Below are 14,874 nucleotides of genomic sequence, written 5' to 3' on the forward strand. Positions count from 1 at the left end.
AGCACGAGAAACTGAGATTTATCATTGCTGTATACTTAAAAGGAGAAACATATGAAAGAAAATGATATGTTTGCATTTGTGAGGTAACGTGTGTATGTGCCTACACGCATCTCATGCACTTCCTCTGTTGCTGCAGGAATGTGTGACCAAACACTGAGTATTTACAAGATTTGAAACTGAGCTACTGAATTAGTGATCAAGAGGAAATCAGCCTTTCATAAATGGTGCACTCCGGTGTAGCAGCGTAATACTCACACGGTATTCTGTTTCTGTGCTGAAGCTCACATTTGACAGGAAACAATGAGAAAGTTTGAGGTTGTTTAAAATTTTAAAAAGTGTGGGAGCCGTGGTTCTTTCAGTCCACCGACTTTATAAGAGCAACACAAACTGGTTATTACGTTAATTAATAAAATTAACAAAAGATTTACAAGCTCTTGCTGTTCATGTGAAAACCTTGACATCTTTATCAGTGGTTTGAACTTCTTTGGTACTGAACAGGTGTGTTTTATAGAACAAAATAGAACAGCTCTTTATTGTCATTGCTACAAAGAAACTCTATTTAGTAGTTCTTTGTCAATGTGTCATATCGCTCACCATTTTAAAATACACTGTAAGTTTCATAGTTGTAATTGCTTTATCTAAAATGAATAAGAGGCTTTCAGTCCCTTACATGGAATCAATCAAAGTCCACAACAGGTGTGGACCCTTTTTTTTATTCGACACTTTAGTTGAGCATATGTCTTCATTGTGTAGTGATGCAGGTTAAGTGCAGATTAAGTCTGCCCCACAAACATATCTAAAACAAATAATTATTTTTAAAAAGAATGTGTTTGTGATCTTTCTTGTGATGTTTACATGACTTGAGCAGGGTTCTGCAGTGTGCTCATTTATTTTCCTTCTGATAGCTTTAAAGACACACAGACACACAACGGTCTCTGCCAAAACCCTTAACTGTGATGTAAAAAATACGACTTTTAGAAAATAGGCCAAAATATGCAGAAACCACTAGTGCGATGCTTCACAGCACTTTAACCTCAGAGCCAGTGTTTTCATGGCAAACTCCTCAGTGTCCCAATAACACAGACAGACAGACAGACAGACAGACAGACAGACAGACAGACAGACAGACAGACAGACAGACAGACAGACAGACAGACAGACAGAGGGTGGTGGAGAATCTAGGCCAATGTAAAGCCTCTCAGTCTGACTCTATCTCAACAACACACTGAAAGTAAATCTCTCTTTGGCTCTCTCTCTCTCTCTCCCTTTTAGCCTTTATTGTCTCTCTCTCCTCTCTTTCCCATCTCTCTTTTTCCTCTCCATACTCTCCCTTCCTTCCTCCTCCTCTAACTTGCTTTATTTCCCCTTCGTTTCCCCCCATTTCCTCTTCTTCCTCTCTCACTCTCTCTCTTTTTCTCTCCCTTGACTCAAGTATTTGGCGGGCTCTGCTCTTATCTCGGCCCAGCAGTGTGTCAGTTAGCGCTTCCCGTCCCCTCCCTCTCCCCACATTGTTGGACTGGCTCGGTTTGGCCCGGCTCGGCCCTCTGTGGCTGCACTGCATGGGAACAGGGGGATTGAGGGAATGAGGGATAAAAGCGTCTGTGCGTGTGTATGTGGGGGTTGGGAACTGATGCTACTTTATGGTGCAAGGGCAAAGAACTAAATTAAAAATGTTGTTTTAATGCTGCCTGGAATTTAATTGGAGACCAATTTAGTTAATAAAATTCAGAAGTAACAATGGTGAGAGACATGTTATGTTTATGAAACCATAAAAGTGGGGCAAAGAAAATCATAAAAGTAATTTGGAGTGTAGATCTGGATTAATGAAAATTCTGAACAATGAATTTGTCCTGAACTGTGAAAACTTGTGTATATGAATATGAATATAGTGAAAAGGCTTGATTTGGGGATTCATGGTGCAGCAGTGAAACAGCAGGCTAAAAATAAAACAAAGCGCATTCAGACATTTGCAGCTTTTGGCTACCTGGTCATACTGGCCCATTGTAACGCCTGTTAGCATTACAGAGGTATGAATTCCCATTCCTATTTTTACAGTGTGTTGACAGCGGTGACAAACAGTCACTGTTGACAGCAGCTGAATGCCTCAGTCTGGACGAACGAAGGTGACAACGAACTAATAAATCACACAAAGGAGTTGTTGCGTGAGATTGCAGGTGTAGCATCTTGCTAACGGTCTGTGGGTAAACACTTCAGCATCAGTCTGAATTAATTCATATTAATGAGCAGAGAGCGGCCTGTCCGGCGGAGTGAGTGTGTGTGTTTGTGTGAGTGTGTTTGTGTGTTGATACTGAGGAAACTGGGCCTTGCCTCTCCTCGACAGCTGGTGCCCTCTGGGTAATCTGGACTCATCCAATCAGAAGCAAGGATTAACAGGCCATTGTCTTGGCATGAGTGTGTGTGTTTTTCTGTGTGTGTATTTTGTGATTATTGTGTGTATGTGTGGGTGTGTGAGTGTAGCAGAAAAGGCCACTCTGTCAGTGGAGATCATCCTGACACTGCTGCACAGCTGTGCCAGAGAGCCGCTTCACTTCATCACAAAAATATTCACCTAAAGATCAATTAATAACCAGCTGATTGTGATCATGTTGAGTGAATTATACTGAAGTAATCTGTGTTTTACTTTATGTTAGTGTGTTCATTTTTTTTGTGCGCGAAGATGCATTAATGCCAAAACCAGCAAGTTTACACTTTCCTCAGTGATCGAGGGTGAGCTGCTGTAACTTCACAATTGGTCCCACTGGTGGGAGGCATTAGTGTGTGTGTGTGTGTGTCGTTGTATGTAACATTTGCCTCTTGTAAAATGAAGCTCCACACACTTTAGCATTTGGAAGCTGTTTCCAAACCTGACGTACTGCAGCTGCTGCAGCCGCAGCAGCAGAGATATCTGCTCAATGTTGTTAAGACGGTGGTGTTTAAATAACAACTTTATGAGACATTGTTCATGTTGCTCATGTTGAATACAGTGAGAACAATAAAATACACATTTAACATGCCTAATGTGCCCATGTTTTTCTGGAGCTTAAAACATTAAGTTGTCATGTGCTTTGCTTTATTGCATTTTTTATTTCAGTTCTGAGGACTCTAAAACCTGATTTCATGCTCTACACTTTGTGTGTTTCTAACCACCATGTCCTGACATGTGAAATAGGAATAAACCTACGTATTTATTACCGCTTTGGGGAGAAATGGAGATGTAGGGATGAGAAAATGAAACAAGGTTATAAAAGGACCACAACACACACAGTGGACCTCAAAGGAAACACGGTCAACTAAGCTCCACAGTCTCACAAATGTCCAGGTTGTGGAAAGTCTCAGGTCAGAAGGTTGTTTAGTTTCAGATCTAACATCTGCAGCACTGCCAGCGGGAACTAGTAATGCCAGGTGTTCAACTTCCACTGAGTCAGAAATATTAATAAAATCTATTCAGTCATGGTGCTGTGCTATAGTTTCTGTTTGGTGAATACAGTATACTGTATTGGCTACAGCTACTGATGCAGCTCGGCTCCAGTGTACTGTCGCAACCTGCAACGTCAAGTACAAAATGTTCAGGAGGGTCAATTAGTGGAGCACTTCTTTCCATCAAAGGACGTACTGTAGAGGATTGAAAATGAAAAGCTGTGAAGAGTCTGTGAAATTCATCTCATACGTGAACTTCAGCTCGCTCTCTCCACAGTGACCAAGTGACCCAACACCACTTTGTTCAGCACCAGAACGCTATCATCATCATCACCGTCATGATCCAGGCTGTGGACCCTGGCAGTTGTTTTTATTATAGTCTAGCTTGCATGACTCACTCCTTCCTCCTCCTCCTCCTCCTTCTTCCTCCTCTCCCTGATGACCAGAGAGGCACCGGAGGCAGCAGAAAGAAAGCACAGTGAGCAGCTTCTCTTCTGATTTCTGACTCACAGTAACTCACAAAAACATATGCATGCTCGGTATGACGATGCACGCTGGTGTGACTGGAGAAATTGCAGCCGCATGTTCCTCTGAACTAAAGCCTGAACACAGTGAGCCACATGTTAGCATGTCAGGAATCAAAGCACCTCTCTCCTGCAGTGGGGGACCCACCCACCCAAAACTTAGCTATATTGTACATGTATTGTAAATGACATGGACAAAGAAGCAAGAACTTGAACTTGAGCTTGTTTTGTTGCATTTCCTGCCAAGTGGAGCGGTCAATCTCTGAACTAAGTTCTCAACAGGAGGTGAGAGAAGAGTGGTGTATCACACTAGCCACTGCAGTCGTGTAGTTACAGTGGCTCCTCACTGTAAAGATGACTAGGTGTCTCACTGGCTGTTAATTGCAGCAGAGCGGTCAATCTGCAGCCAGCAGGCGTGATTCATTCCCTCCAACCTCCGCCAGCCAAGGGTGGAGAGACTTGGCCGCTCTGGACAACCGTAGCTGACAATAAACACACATTTACACGGCTCGGAAATGTCCCCCTCGTTTCTATTGCTCTGAAGGTCAGATGATGGCCAGGGTGTAGATTTCACACTATATGAAGTTCATTTGGGCACACAATGCTGCATGAGCCTTATAAAGCCTAAGAAAATAAAGCTTGGTGATGTCATCCTAGCTGGGGTGTGAAAGATGTGGACATTTACCAGGCAGGTGAATTTTGACACCATTTTGTTTAATTACTTGAAATGCACAATACAGCAGTTCTGGACTTCAGTTTCTTAACAGAGAGTGCTGCAGGAATGAGTGCTAATCTAGAAATGAGTGATCATTTTAGGTGTTTAGTTAAATAACTGAAATGAGGCCTGCACTTTACACACATTTTATTCCACAACATAAAATACGTCAATAAATCCCCCAGTCATGATTTCTTAAGCCTTCATATCTCTTAAAAAGCCTCGTTTTTAGGAAGGGAATAAATGGGACACAGAGTTTGGAGGTCTTGTAAGACTATGTTACAGAGGTTGTTAGGGATGTTAAACATCATCACACCGCACACAACAAACTCACCAGTCCATCTTTACAGCCTAGTTGTGTTTATACTCTTATAAACTACAACTAACTTTCTAAGAGGGAAGACTTTTGTAGAAGAAGTTTATAGCCTGGTATTCGCTTTTTTGTTGTTGTTGTTGTTGTTGCAAAGCTAGTATATAAGCTTCAAAACTCATAAAGTGGTCTTATGTGTGAAGATTACACTGTTCAATCAAAATGTCTCATAATAGTTTGTCACCAAATCTATTTTCTGTAATATTCCAAAAGTCAATCAAAAAATCTAACTGGCTTTTTTGTTGTCACAGGGACCAGGGTGATTCCCATCCAGGTTGGTCAACAAAAAACGTCATCACTACATCGCTCTACTGTCAGGTTTATTTGCTGCTATGTGTTTCCTGATAATGTTTAATACATTGAAAACTTGATATTTCAAATTCACATTGTAGGTTGTAAAAATGTGTGTGAAACCAAATTGAGCTGAACCTTTTAACAGTAACACAGCTTTAACTCTTGTTTTTATCTTGTTTCTGCAGCGAATAAAACAGCGGACAAATAAAAGCTCACTCTTGCCTTTGTTTATTAGTATGAGCTGCATCAGCTCTCCGAGCGAAAAACGTCCTGATCTCATGAATCAAAAGAGAAATTAAGGCACAGATTTGATTTAGGGTCGCCAAATTGCAGCCGCAAATTGGACCTCGAAGGAGTAAGTGTTAATTCACTTACAGGCCCTGATGTAAAAAAAAATCAGTGCATACCTTCAACAAAGTCAAAAAGCTGCATAGCCTAAATTTTTTTTATTCCTTCTTGGTTTATTAATGTTGTTTTTCAGCTCAGACAAACTCCAAAGGCATAAACAGTCTGGCTTCTTCTACAGTTGGGCAGAAAACCACCAGCCAGAGCGATGAATATGTGAAACAAGTTGTCAGATATATTCTGGTAAATTCCTGCAAAGTGACCCAATTGTAAAAAAGAAAAAAAAAATCCAAGCTTTTTCCCCTGAGAGTCTTTTAAGATCCCCCAAGTTCCCTGAGTGAGCTTCTCAAACTTTTTTAATATTTGAGAAACATCAGCAGAGAAGAACATAACAGAGAAGAAGAGACAAGATGTGACAGTATCGCCAGCAGTCTTGTGTTCACAGGTACATGAAGTTCATCCCCCGCTATGCCGAGATGTACAGCTTTTTCACATCCAACACCACTCTGATAGAAAAAAAAAACAGCAGGCGAGAGATAGACAACTGATACAGAGATACAGAAGTTCACACGACTTCTGTCACATCCTCAGAGCATCAAGCGAGGCGGAGGGAGAGGGAAAGACAGAGGAACGGACAGAAACTCGGAGAGGGAGAGGCAGATCGGCACAGAGTCACGATAGTCATGACAAAATGGAGTGACACCGGAGAAAGAGGAAGACGGAGACGAGCAGAGAGACAGACAGGCTGCGATGCAGAGAGAGAAACCTTTGTGAAACCTGTCACAACAAAGCAACGTCAGAAAAAGAGAGACGAAAAGACACGGCGACACTGCAACATGTGGATGTAGACAAGAAAAGACATATTCAACTAGTGCAGAGTGAGAAAATCCAACTTCACCTTCTTCATATCAGCAGAGTTTTATTATGGGTGTGCAACATGGCTTCCTCACATTAATTTATACGCCCCATAATATTTCACAAGCTAAACGCTGGGTTATATTTATTTCTAATTTCTAAAATTAATTCTTGTATTGTATTATTTTGCTTTCTATCATATTTAATCATATTTTCTTTCGACTGATTTATTCTGGCGCTCTGCACAGACAGAGTGAGACAGCTGCAGAGACAGAAGCAGATGCAGAGTGAAATGAAAGATTGAATGCAATCCTAAATAGACAGAGACAGAGAAATAGGTGGAAAAACAGAAAAACAACAAATCTTAATGAAAACAAATCCATGCAAAGAGAGTGACCTATGGTACAAATTAAATAAGTAAATAAATAACAGGCCTCAATATAAAACAAAGTCTGAGGCTACATTGGAGCTGATTGGAAGCATAGTGAGACTTGGCGGCTGGTTTAATGTAAGCTCATTAAAGAGATCTCCTTAGGCTGTGGATAAGCTCAGGTTAACTGGCTACCTTTGATCAGATCTGTTGGATTAACCGACTGTTAGAGGTGCAGCTTAACACCTTGTTGTTCTGCAGGGTTAAAGAGTATATAAAATTTATAGGCTTACAGGACTGCAGACAAGCAGAGAAACGGGCACAGTCAAAAAGAGATGAAGGTCAGCTGCAGATCCTCCTGTCCTGGCGTCATGTTTCCACCTCATTACAGTCTCATAAAGTTTCCCAAGGGGCATGTGGCAAGATGACGATAGGGTATTGTTAATCTAAAGGTTGAGTTAAAAAAAATCCTACATCAAATATATACCAGAGGTTTGGTGGAGGAAGTATGATTAGGGTTTTCTGCAACAAAATGGCAGATGAAAGTGATCAATTTTAACAGCTGTGTGTGTAAAATGTTGTGTATTTTGAAATCAATGCAAGATTTCACTAACTATTTAAGTTCAGAAAGTAAAGTACTTCCTGTTTTGTGCTGGAAAGCAACAAAATGGATCCCATGAGAGAGTCCATCGCCTCCTCTGTGGTCTTTCGTGTAATTATACTAATGTCTTTAAATGACTGTGGCAATGATTTATTGATTCTTGAGTGCTACACATGGTAGTAGCCTATTGCTGCTTCAAAATCTACAAATTATGATGAAGTATCAGCTTCTGCCATGTGATCAAAATTACCCTTTCCTCTTCTGCTCTTACTTCACATTGAACCAATCTCAGCCTTTCCCTGTAATGTGGGAAAAAGTGCTGACAACGACCAATAGGCCTCTGTCACTAAGTGACGAATGGATTCATTGACTGACACCACACAAAGCCAAATGAAACGACCGCACAGACCTCAGTATCCAATTAGAAAGGATTCATGGCCTTAAGGGTCGACATGAAACACAGACAACTGACCACAGATAGATAGATAGATAGATAGATAGATAGATAGATAGATAGATAGATAGATAGATAGATAGATAGATAGATAGATAGATAGATAGATAGATAGATAGATAGATAGATAGATAGATAGATAGATAGATAGATAGATACAGAGATACAGAGATACAGAGATAGAGAGATATGTTGCATAACTGCTGCAAAGTTTTGGCCTGCAATTCTAAACCAACAAAGGGGGCGGTCAGTCCTCACTCCTTGACTGATCCTGCTTGGTTACCTTGGCAACTGACAGTCTAACCCCCCCAACCATGTACACACACACACAATTGTGAATGTGCACCAAACACACACTCTTTCATGCAGCTGGGCAGCTGTTGGTGATGTCATGAGTTGTTATTCCAAAGGGAGAGACAGTCTGTGAGATTTGAGAGAAGAGAGAGAGAGAGAGAGAGAGAGAGAGAGAGAGGGAGAGAGAGACAGAGAGAGAGAGAGAGAGAGAGAGAGAGAGAGAGAGAGAGAGAGAGACAGAGAGAGAGAGAGAGACAGAGAGAGAGAGATCATGACTGCATGTGCTGATGTAATCAGCAGCAGTAAGGAAACTTGGACCTGTTCTCTGCTGCAGTCGACCAAGTCTTCATTAGAGAGAACAGGACAGAAAGATAGGAGGGGGAGGAAGGGAGGAAGGAAGGAAAGAAGGGTGGAAAAGGAAAGGATATAGAAAAGAAGGAAAATTGTTTAAAAAAGGAGTAAAGATAAAAAATAATCTATGCAAGAAACTTAAAGAGTTTGAAGAGGGGAGAAAAAAGGAAGGAAAAAAAGTGGATGAAAGAAAGGAAAACAAGCAAACAAGAAAAAAAAGAAGGGAAAACAGGAACCAGAGCTTGGTCCTACGCTGCAGCTTATGTGGATGAAAATGTGATGGTTGCTTTGTAACAGGCTGGCAGTGAGTCCAGCTCGTCTCCCCTGAGTGCCCACAGGGCTGTAACACACACTCTCCCACCGGCCTCCACATCATTTACACCAGACAAAATCATGGTCAATTAGGAAAAACTTATTAAATCCTGGAGTTACTGTGGTCAGCTGGCTTGAGGTGCTGCGTTTTACTAGTCTTCACTGACTTTCACTGACTTTAAAGGCAACACAGCAGGAAAAACAAAAAGCATTGCTCAGGTAACCTGGTTTCTCGACAGGCTGAGGTGTGAACACTCAACATTAAAGCTCTGTATATTTCCACAATATGGCTTTGACTGGAGCTGACTGTTGGAATGGCAGAAGAAAATACATTCGAGGAAAACTGTTGCACATCACTGCAAATAAAAAGAAACAGAGCAGAAAACAAAATAATATTACCACAAAAGACCTACACGACACAAACTACAATATAACATAAAATGTGTGTAAATGACTTTTTAATTGTAAAAAAAAAAGTCAGTTAAGTCCCAATCTTCAATTCTCAGTGCAACATGTGCTCACAGAGTCATGTTTAACATCAATGATGGTATGTTATCTGTCGTTTCCTGTCTCCCCTGATACCTCCCTCTGCTCTCGACTTCTCCTCGTGTTATTTTTTGAATCTTTTTTTTAAGGAACAGTAAAAACATAGTTTCCTGTCAGCCTCCTTCCCTCCCTCCTTCCTTCTCCCTCCCCTTCCCTTTCTGCTCACTCAGTCCACTCTCCCTTGGCTCCTTCCTCTCCTCCCCCTCACCTCCATCCCCCCGACCCTCACTGTCCTGCTTTATCTGTCCCGAGGTCCGGCAGTGACGGGGCACTCGGTGAGAAGAATAAAGGCAACTCTCTCTAAAGAATAACAAAAGAAGGTGGAAGAAAAGGCAGGAATTCCTCTGCTCTGATGTAACGCTTTTCACTTGGAGAGGCCTGCTGCTCTCCGGCCAGTCTCCACCTCCATGTCCTTCACTCCTCTGATCAACAATATCTGGAAATGGACTGTGTTATATCTTCCGTCTTATTAATATAACAATGATTTGCCGGACCACGACGTCTCTTCAAAGATTTATTGATAGCGGTACAACTTGTTAGCCCATGGCTACACTGGCAACAACAACCTAGCACAGGTTACCCAGCATGCACCAGGTGCATCTCAACTACGGGTCCTAGTGTAACCCAAAATACACAACATCTCCTCCCCTCTTACAAAGGATGTACTACAGAATTAACAGGTGAGTGTTTACTCAAATTCTTCTGTCTTCACTGTAACATGACAGTAACAATATCACAAACATTTCCCCATTTCTCTTTATCCATTCAACTAACTGTATGATGTAACAACAACTCTCAGTTTTAATAATTATTTTCCTTATAATTATCCTAACTTGGGAGCGAGGGTGGACTACCTCAACCCCCCCCATGACCCATGGGGATTATTCTGCCCCGTTGACTTGGGTCAGGTGCTCTAACTTAATAACTCAGACGAACAGGAGACCGCCGCTCTCTGGTGGGGTATCTGCGGTCTGTAGAAACATCAGTCTCTGTGTTCTCTGGTGTATAGTCTGCTTCTGGCACTGATGCAGCAGAAGATGTCACAGTCTCTTTTCCAGTCACATCCGCAACTGGAACCGTTGTCCCTGGTGTGTTTACTTGCACTGGTGGATAAACTGATGAGTGGATGAGTGCCTCATTAGGATCTTCAAAAGACCGTTCCGCAGACACTGGTGAGGTCTGTAGAAGTTGATCCACGTGCCTTCTCCAAACACTATCAGCAACTTGTACTGTGTATGAGACTGGTCCAGTTTGTGCAATAACAGTTGCAGGAACCCACTTAAGTTCACCTCTGTAGTTCCTAGCAAGCACAGATTCACCAGAGCTGAAAACTCTCTCCTTGACCCTTTGACCCCTGTACATTATTTGTTTCTCTTGTTGTTTCTGTACAGTGTCTTTCACTGTTGACGGTTTCAAGAGATCAAAGGTCGTGCGCAGATCTCTCTTGAACATCAGGTTGGCGGGAGACGTCTTTGTGGTTGCATGTGGACTGTTCCGGTAGTTAAGCAGAAATTTGTGCAGTCTCTGATGTAGTGTTCCTTGACCTTGTGATGTTTTCAGTGCGTGTTTCATTGTCTGAACAAACCTTTCTGCGAGGCCATTTGTTGCAGGATGGTATGGAGCTGATGTAATGTGCTGCACTCCGTTAGCCTGCAGAAAAGCCTCCATTTCCTGTGAAACCAGTTGAGGTCCATTGTCAGAGACTAGCTGTGTAGGAGATCCAAACCTACTGAACATTTCTCCTAGTGCTTCTATGGTCTTCTCTGTGGTGGTTGATTTCATGATAGTCACTTCAGGCCATTTGCTGTGTGCATCAACAGCAACAAGAAACATTCTGTCCTCATATGGACCTGCAAAGTCAATGTGCACACGATGCCATGGCTCCTGTGGGAACTCCCAGGGGTGAAGAGGAGCTAGTGGCGGGTTGTTTCGGACCTTGTGACAAGATGAACAGCTTTTAGCTATCTCTTCAATCTGTTTGTCCATATTTGGCCACCAAAAATAGCTTCTTGCTATTTCCTTCATTCTCACTATTCCACTGTGTCCTGCATGAAGTTGCTGTAACACTTTTGTTTGAAGTGACAGGGGAATAATGACTCTCCTCCCCCATAGCAAACATCCCGACTGAACAGAAAGCTCCGCCCGCTTCCCAAGGAAGGGCTTCAAGTTTGCATCCTCACCTGCAGGAAGACCCTTAATGATCAAGTCCATCACTGCCGACAACACAGGGTCATTTCTGGTCGCTTTCTTTACCTGTACAGCTGAGACAGGTGCTTTTTCTACCTCCCTGAAGTAGAGAATCTCCGCAGTGTCCGAGTCCGGCTTCTTGACAGGAAGTGGTAACCTGGATAAACCATCAGCGTTGCAGTGAGACTCTGCTTTGCGATACTTTATGTCATACGAATGTCCAGACAACAGCAACGCCCACCTCTGCAGACGAGACGCAGCAAGGGACGGAATCCCTGTGTGAGGTCCCAGGATGGTTGTGAGAGGTCGGTGGTCAGTTAAAAGTGTAAACTTCCTACCATATAAGTACTGGTGAAATTTTCTAACACCAAATACAATGCTCAGAGCCTCTCGTTCCAGCTGAGCATAATTGGACTCAGCCTTGTTTAATGTTCTCGATGCGAAAGCAATTGGCTTTTCCTGGCCATTTGGCAGTACGTGGGAAATCACTGCCCCTACTCCATACGGAGAGGCGTCGCAGGCCAGCTGAATCGGGAGCGAAGGATTGAAGTGGGTTAGGACCTCCGACGCAGTCAGTGAATCCTTCGCCTTCTGAAAAGCCTCTTGGCAGCTTGCTGTCCACTGCCATGCTTCCTCTTTGCGCAGCAGGTTATGTAGTGGTTTCAGAAGCGATGCCAAGCTCGGTATAAACCGTCCATAGTAATTCAACAGTCCTAAGAATGACTTAAGCTGGCTGACATTTTGTGGTGGGGGTGCGTCCACAATCGCTGTGATTTTTGAAGGTGCAGTATGTAGTCCATTAGCGTCGATCACATGACCTAAATATTCAACAGATGACTGGAAGAAGTCACATTTCTCTTTACGGACTCTCAATCCGTATTCCTTCAGTCTCTGAAGAGTTGCATCCAAGTTGCGCAGATGCTCTTCATCATCTGCTCCTGTACACAGGATATCATCCAGGTAACACTGCACTCCAGGTAATCCGCTCAGGATTTGATCAATAGCTCGCTGAAACAATGCCGGGGCTGATGTGATGCCAAAAGGCAATCTGCAGTATCGAAAAAGTCCCTTATGTGTGTTGACAGTCAGCATTTCACGTGACTGCTCTTCAACATGCATTTGTAAGTAAGCCTGGTTGAGATCTATTTTGCTGAACTTCTGTCCCCCACTCAGGCCAGCAAACAAGTCATTGATCAGAGGAAGAGGATACTGCTCGGCTGTTAGTACAGGATTCACTGTTACCTTGAAATCTCCGCAGATCCGAATTCCTCCGTCCTTTTTCGGAACCGGGACGATGGGCGTGGCCCACTCGCTTGTCGTCACAGGCTCCAGAACTCCATTCTTGACCAGCGCATCCAAGTCAGCCTCCACCTTGGGCCGAATGGCGTATGGCACCGGCCGAGCCTTCATGAACACTGGTTTGCTGTCAGGTTTGATATGCAGCTTCACTGTTATTTTTTTCATGCTGCCCAACTCCTCACGAAAAACATCCTTGTGCTTTTCTAGGATAGTCTGCAGCTGCGTGGAACCGTGTGACAGCTTCCTTATTTCCTGCCAGTTGAGTCTGATTCTCTTGAGCCACTCACGCCCCATTATGGCAGGACAGTTCTTTTGGGTAACGTACACTGGCAGCTTGGCAGTTTGATCATTACAATGAACAGTCACCTCTGTCATTCCTTTAATCTGCACTCGATGCCCAGTGTACCCTTTAAAAACTGTGTCGGAAGGTTGGAGTGGAAGGTGCTTCAGAAACTTCCTGTAAACATCATATGACACTAATGATGCTTTTGAACCTGTGTCTATCTGCATTTTTACAGAATGTCCTTCCAGCTTGGGTCTGGCCCAAAAGCCGTCTGAAGTGTCATCAACAGTCAATATTCGCACAGTATTTATTGCAGTCGACACTTCTTCTTCTGAGGAATCACTCAGTCTGCCCTCATCACGCTTGACTGTGCGAACATGTCTTTCCTTTTTGAATTTTGCCGTGTCTCTTTTATTTCCAAACTTTGAGCCTTTATCCATGCCCTTCTTGTTCCTGCATGCACGTGCAACGTGGCCTTTTTTCCCACAGTTGTTGCAGTCCATTTCCTTGCACCAGCAATCATTAGCAAGGTGTCCTAACTTGCCACAGCGGAAACATGGTCCTTGTGCATTTGTTTTACCACTGTCCACCTTGTATATTCTGCCTGTAGCATGCAGAGCATGAGCTTCTCTTGAAGCCAGTTCCATGGTCACACTGATATTAATTGCCCTGTCAAGAGTCAAGTCACTTTCTGTGAGTAATTTCTTCTGTGCAGCTTCATTTCTTAATCCACACACCAGTCTGTCTCTTAATGTGTCATTTAAAGCATCTTTAAACTCACAGTATTCAGCTAATTTCCGCAATGATGCAACAAACATGGTGACCGACTCACCCTCTTCTTGGTTGCGTTTGTGAAACCTGAATCTTTCAGCGATCACCAGGGGCTTGGGTGAAAAATGCTTGGTCAGTGTGTCCACAATTTCTTCGAAAGTTTTACTGCCTGGTTTTGCTGGTTGTACAAGGCTCCGTAGCAGGTTAAAAGTCTTTGGCCCCATCACACTCAAAAAAGTGGGCACCAGCTTTTCATCCTCTATTTCATTAGCCTCGACGAAATATTCGAACCGCTCTGTGTAGGAGCCCCATTGCTCCGTGCTTTCGTCGAAGGGACCGATCGAGCCAATAACTCCAGCCATTTTCTGCTCCTGGTTAAAAGGCGTTCCTCCCTTCACAACTGCTCCTTCTCGTAATGTCGAGCCTTTTCCCGGCGTTACTCACGGTGTTTTTCCTTTCCTTTTTTCCCGCTGCATACTCCTCCCCGCTTAGCTGAAGGCAGTCGCATCCACCGGAGCACACACGGCGAAGCTTCCCTCTCCGGCGGCGTCTAACACCCGGGCAGCGCGAGGCATCGGCAGGGAAAAAAACAAAACAAAAACGGCATAATATATTCCTCCGTCGCGGACTGCAGCGTCGGTCCAGTCGTCCTCGTCGCCACTTTTGTTATATCTTCCGTCTTATTAATATAACAATGATTTGCCGGACCACGACGTCTCTTCAAAGATTTATTGATAGCGGTACAACTTGTTAGCCCATGGCTACACTGGCAACAACAACCTAGCACAGGTTACCCAGCATGCACCAGGTGCATCTCAACTACGGGTCCTAGTGTAACCCAAAATACACAACAGACTGTAATCTAGAGGGGACAACAAATCTTTTG

The 14,874-nt window shown here is 43.3% G+C and overlaps 1 protein-coding gene across 3 annotated transcripts in view; it reads right to left on the reverse strand.

The window, feature by feature from the left end:
* nova2 (NOVA alternative splicing regulator 2) overlaps positions 1-14,874 on the reverse strand; it is a gene marked incomplete at its 5' end in the record, with an annotated part of 77,254 nt that overhangs the window by 17,755 nt on the left and 44,625 nt on the right. The window lies entirely within an intron of this gene.

Source organism: Trachurus trachurus (genome assembly GCF_905171665.1).
Source record: "Trachurus trachurus genome assembly, chromosome: 13".
NCBI classification, from domain to species: domain Eukaryota; kingdom Metazoa; phylum Chordata; class Actinopteri; order Carangiformes; family Carangidae; genus Trachurus; species Trachurus trachurus.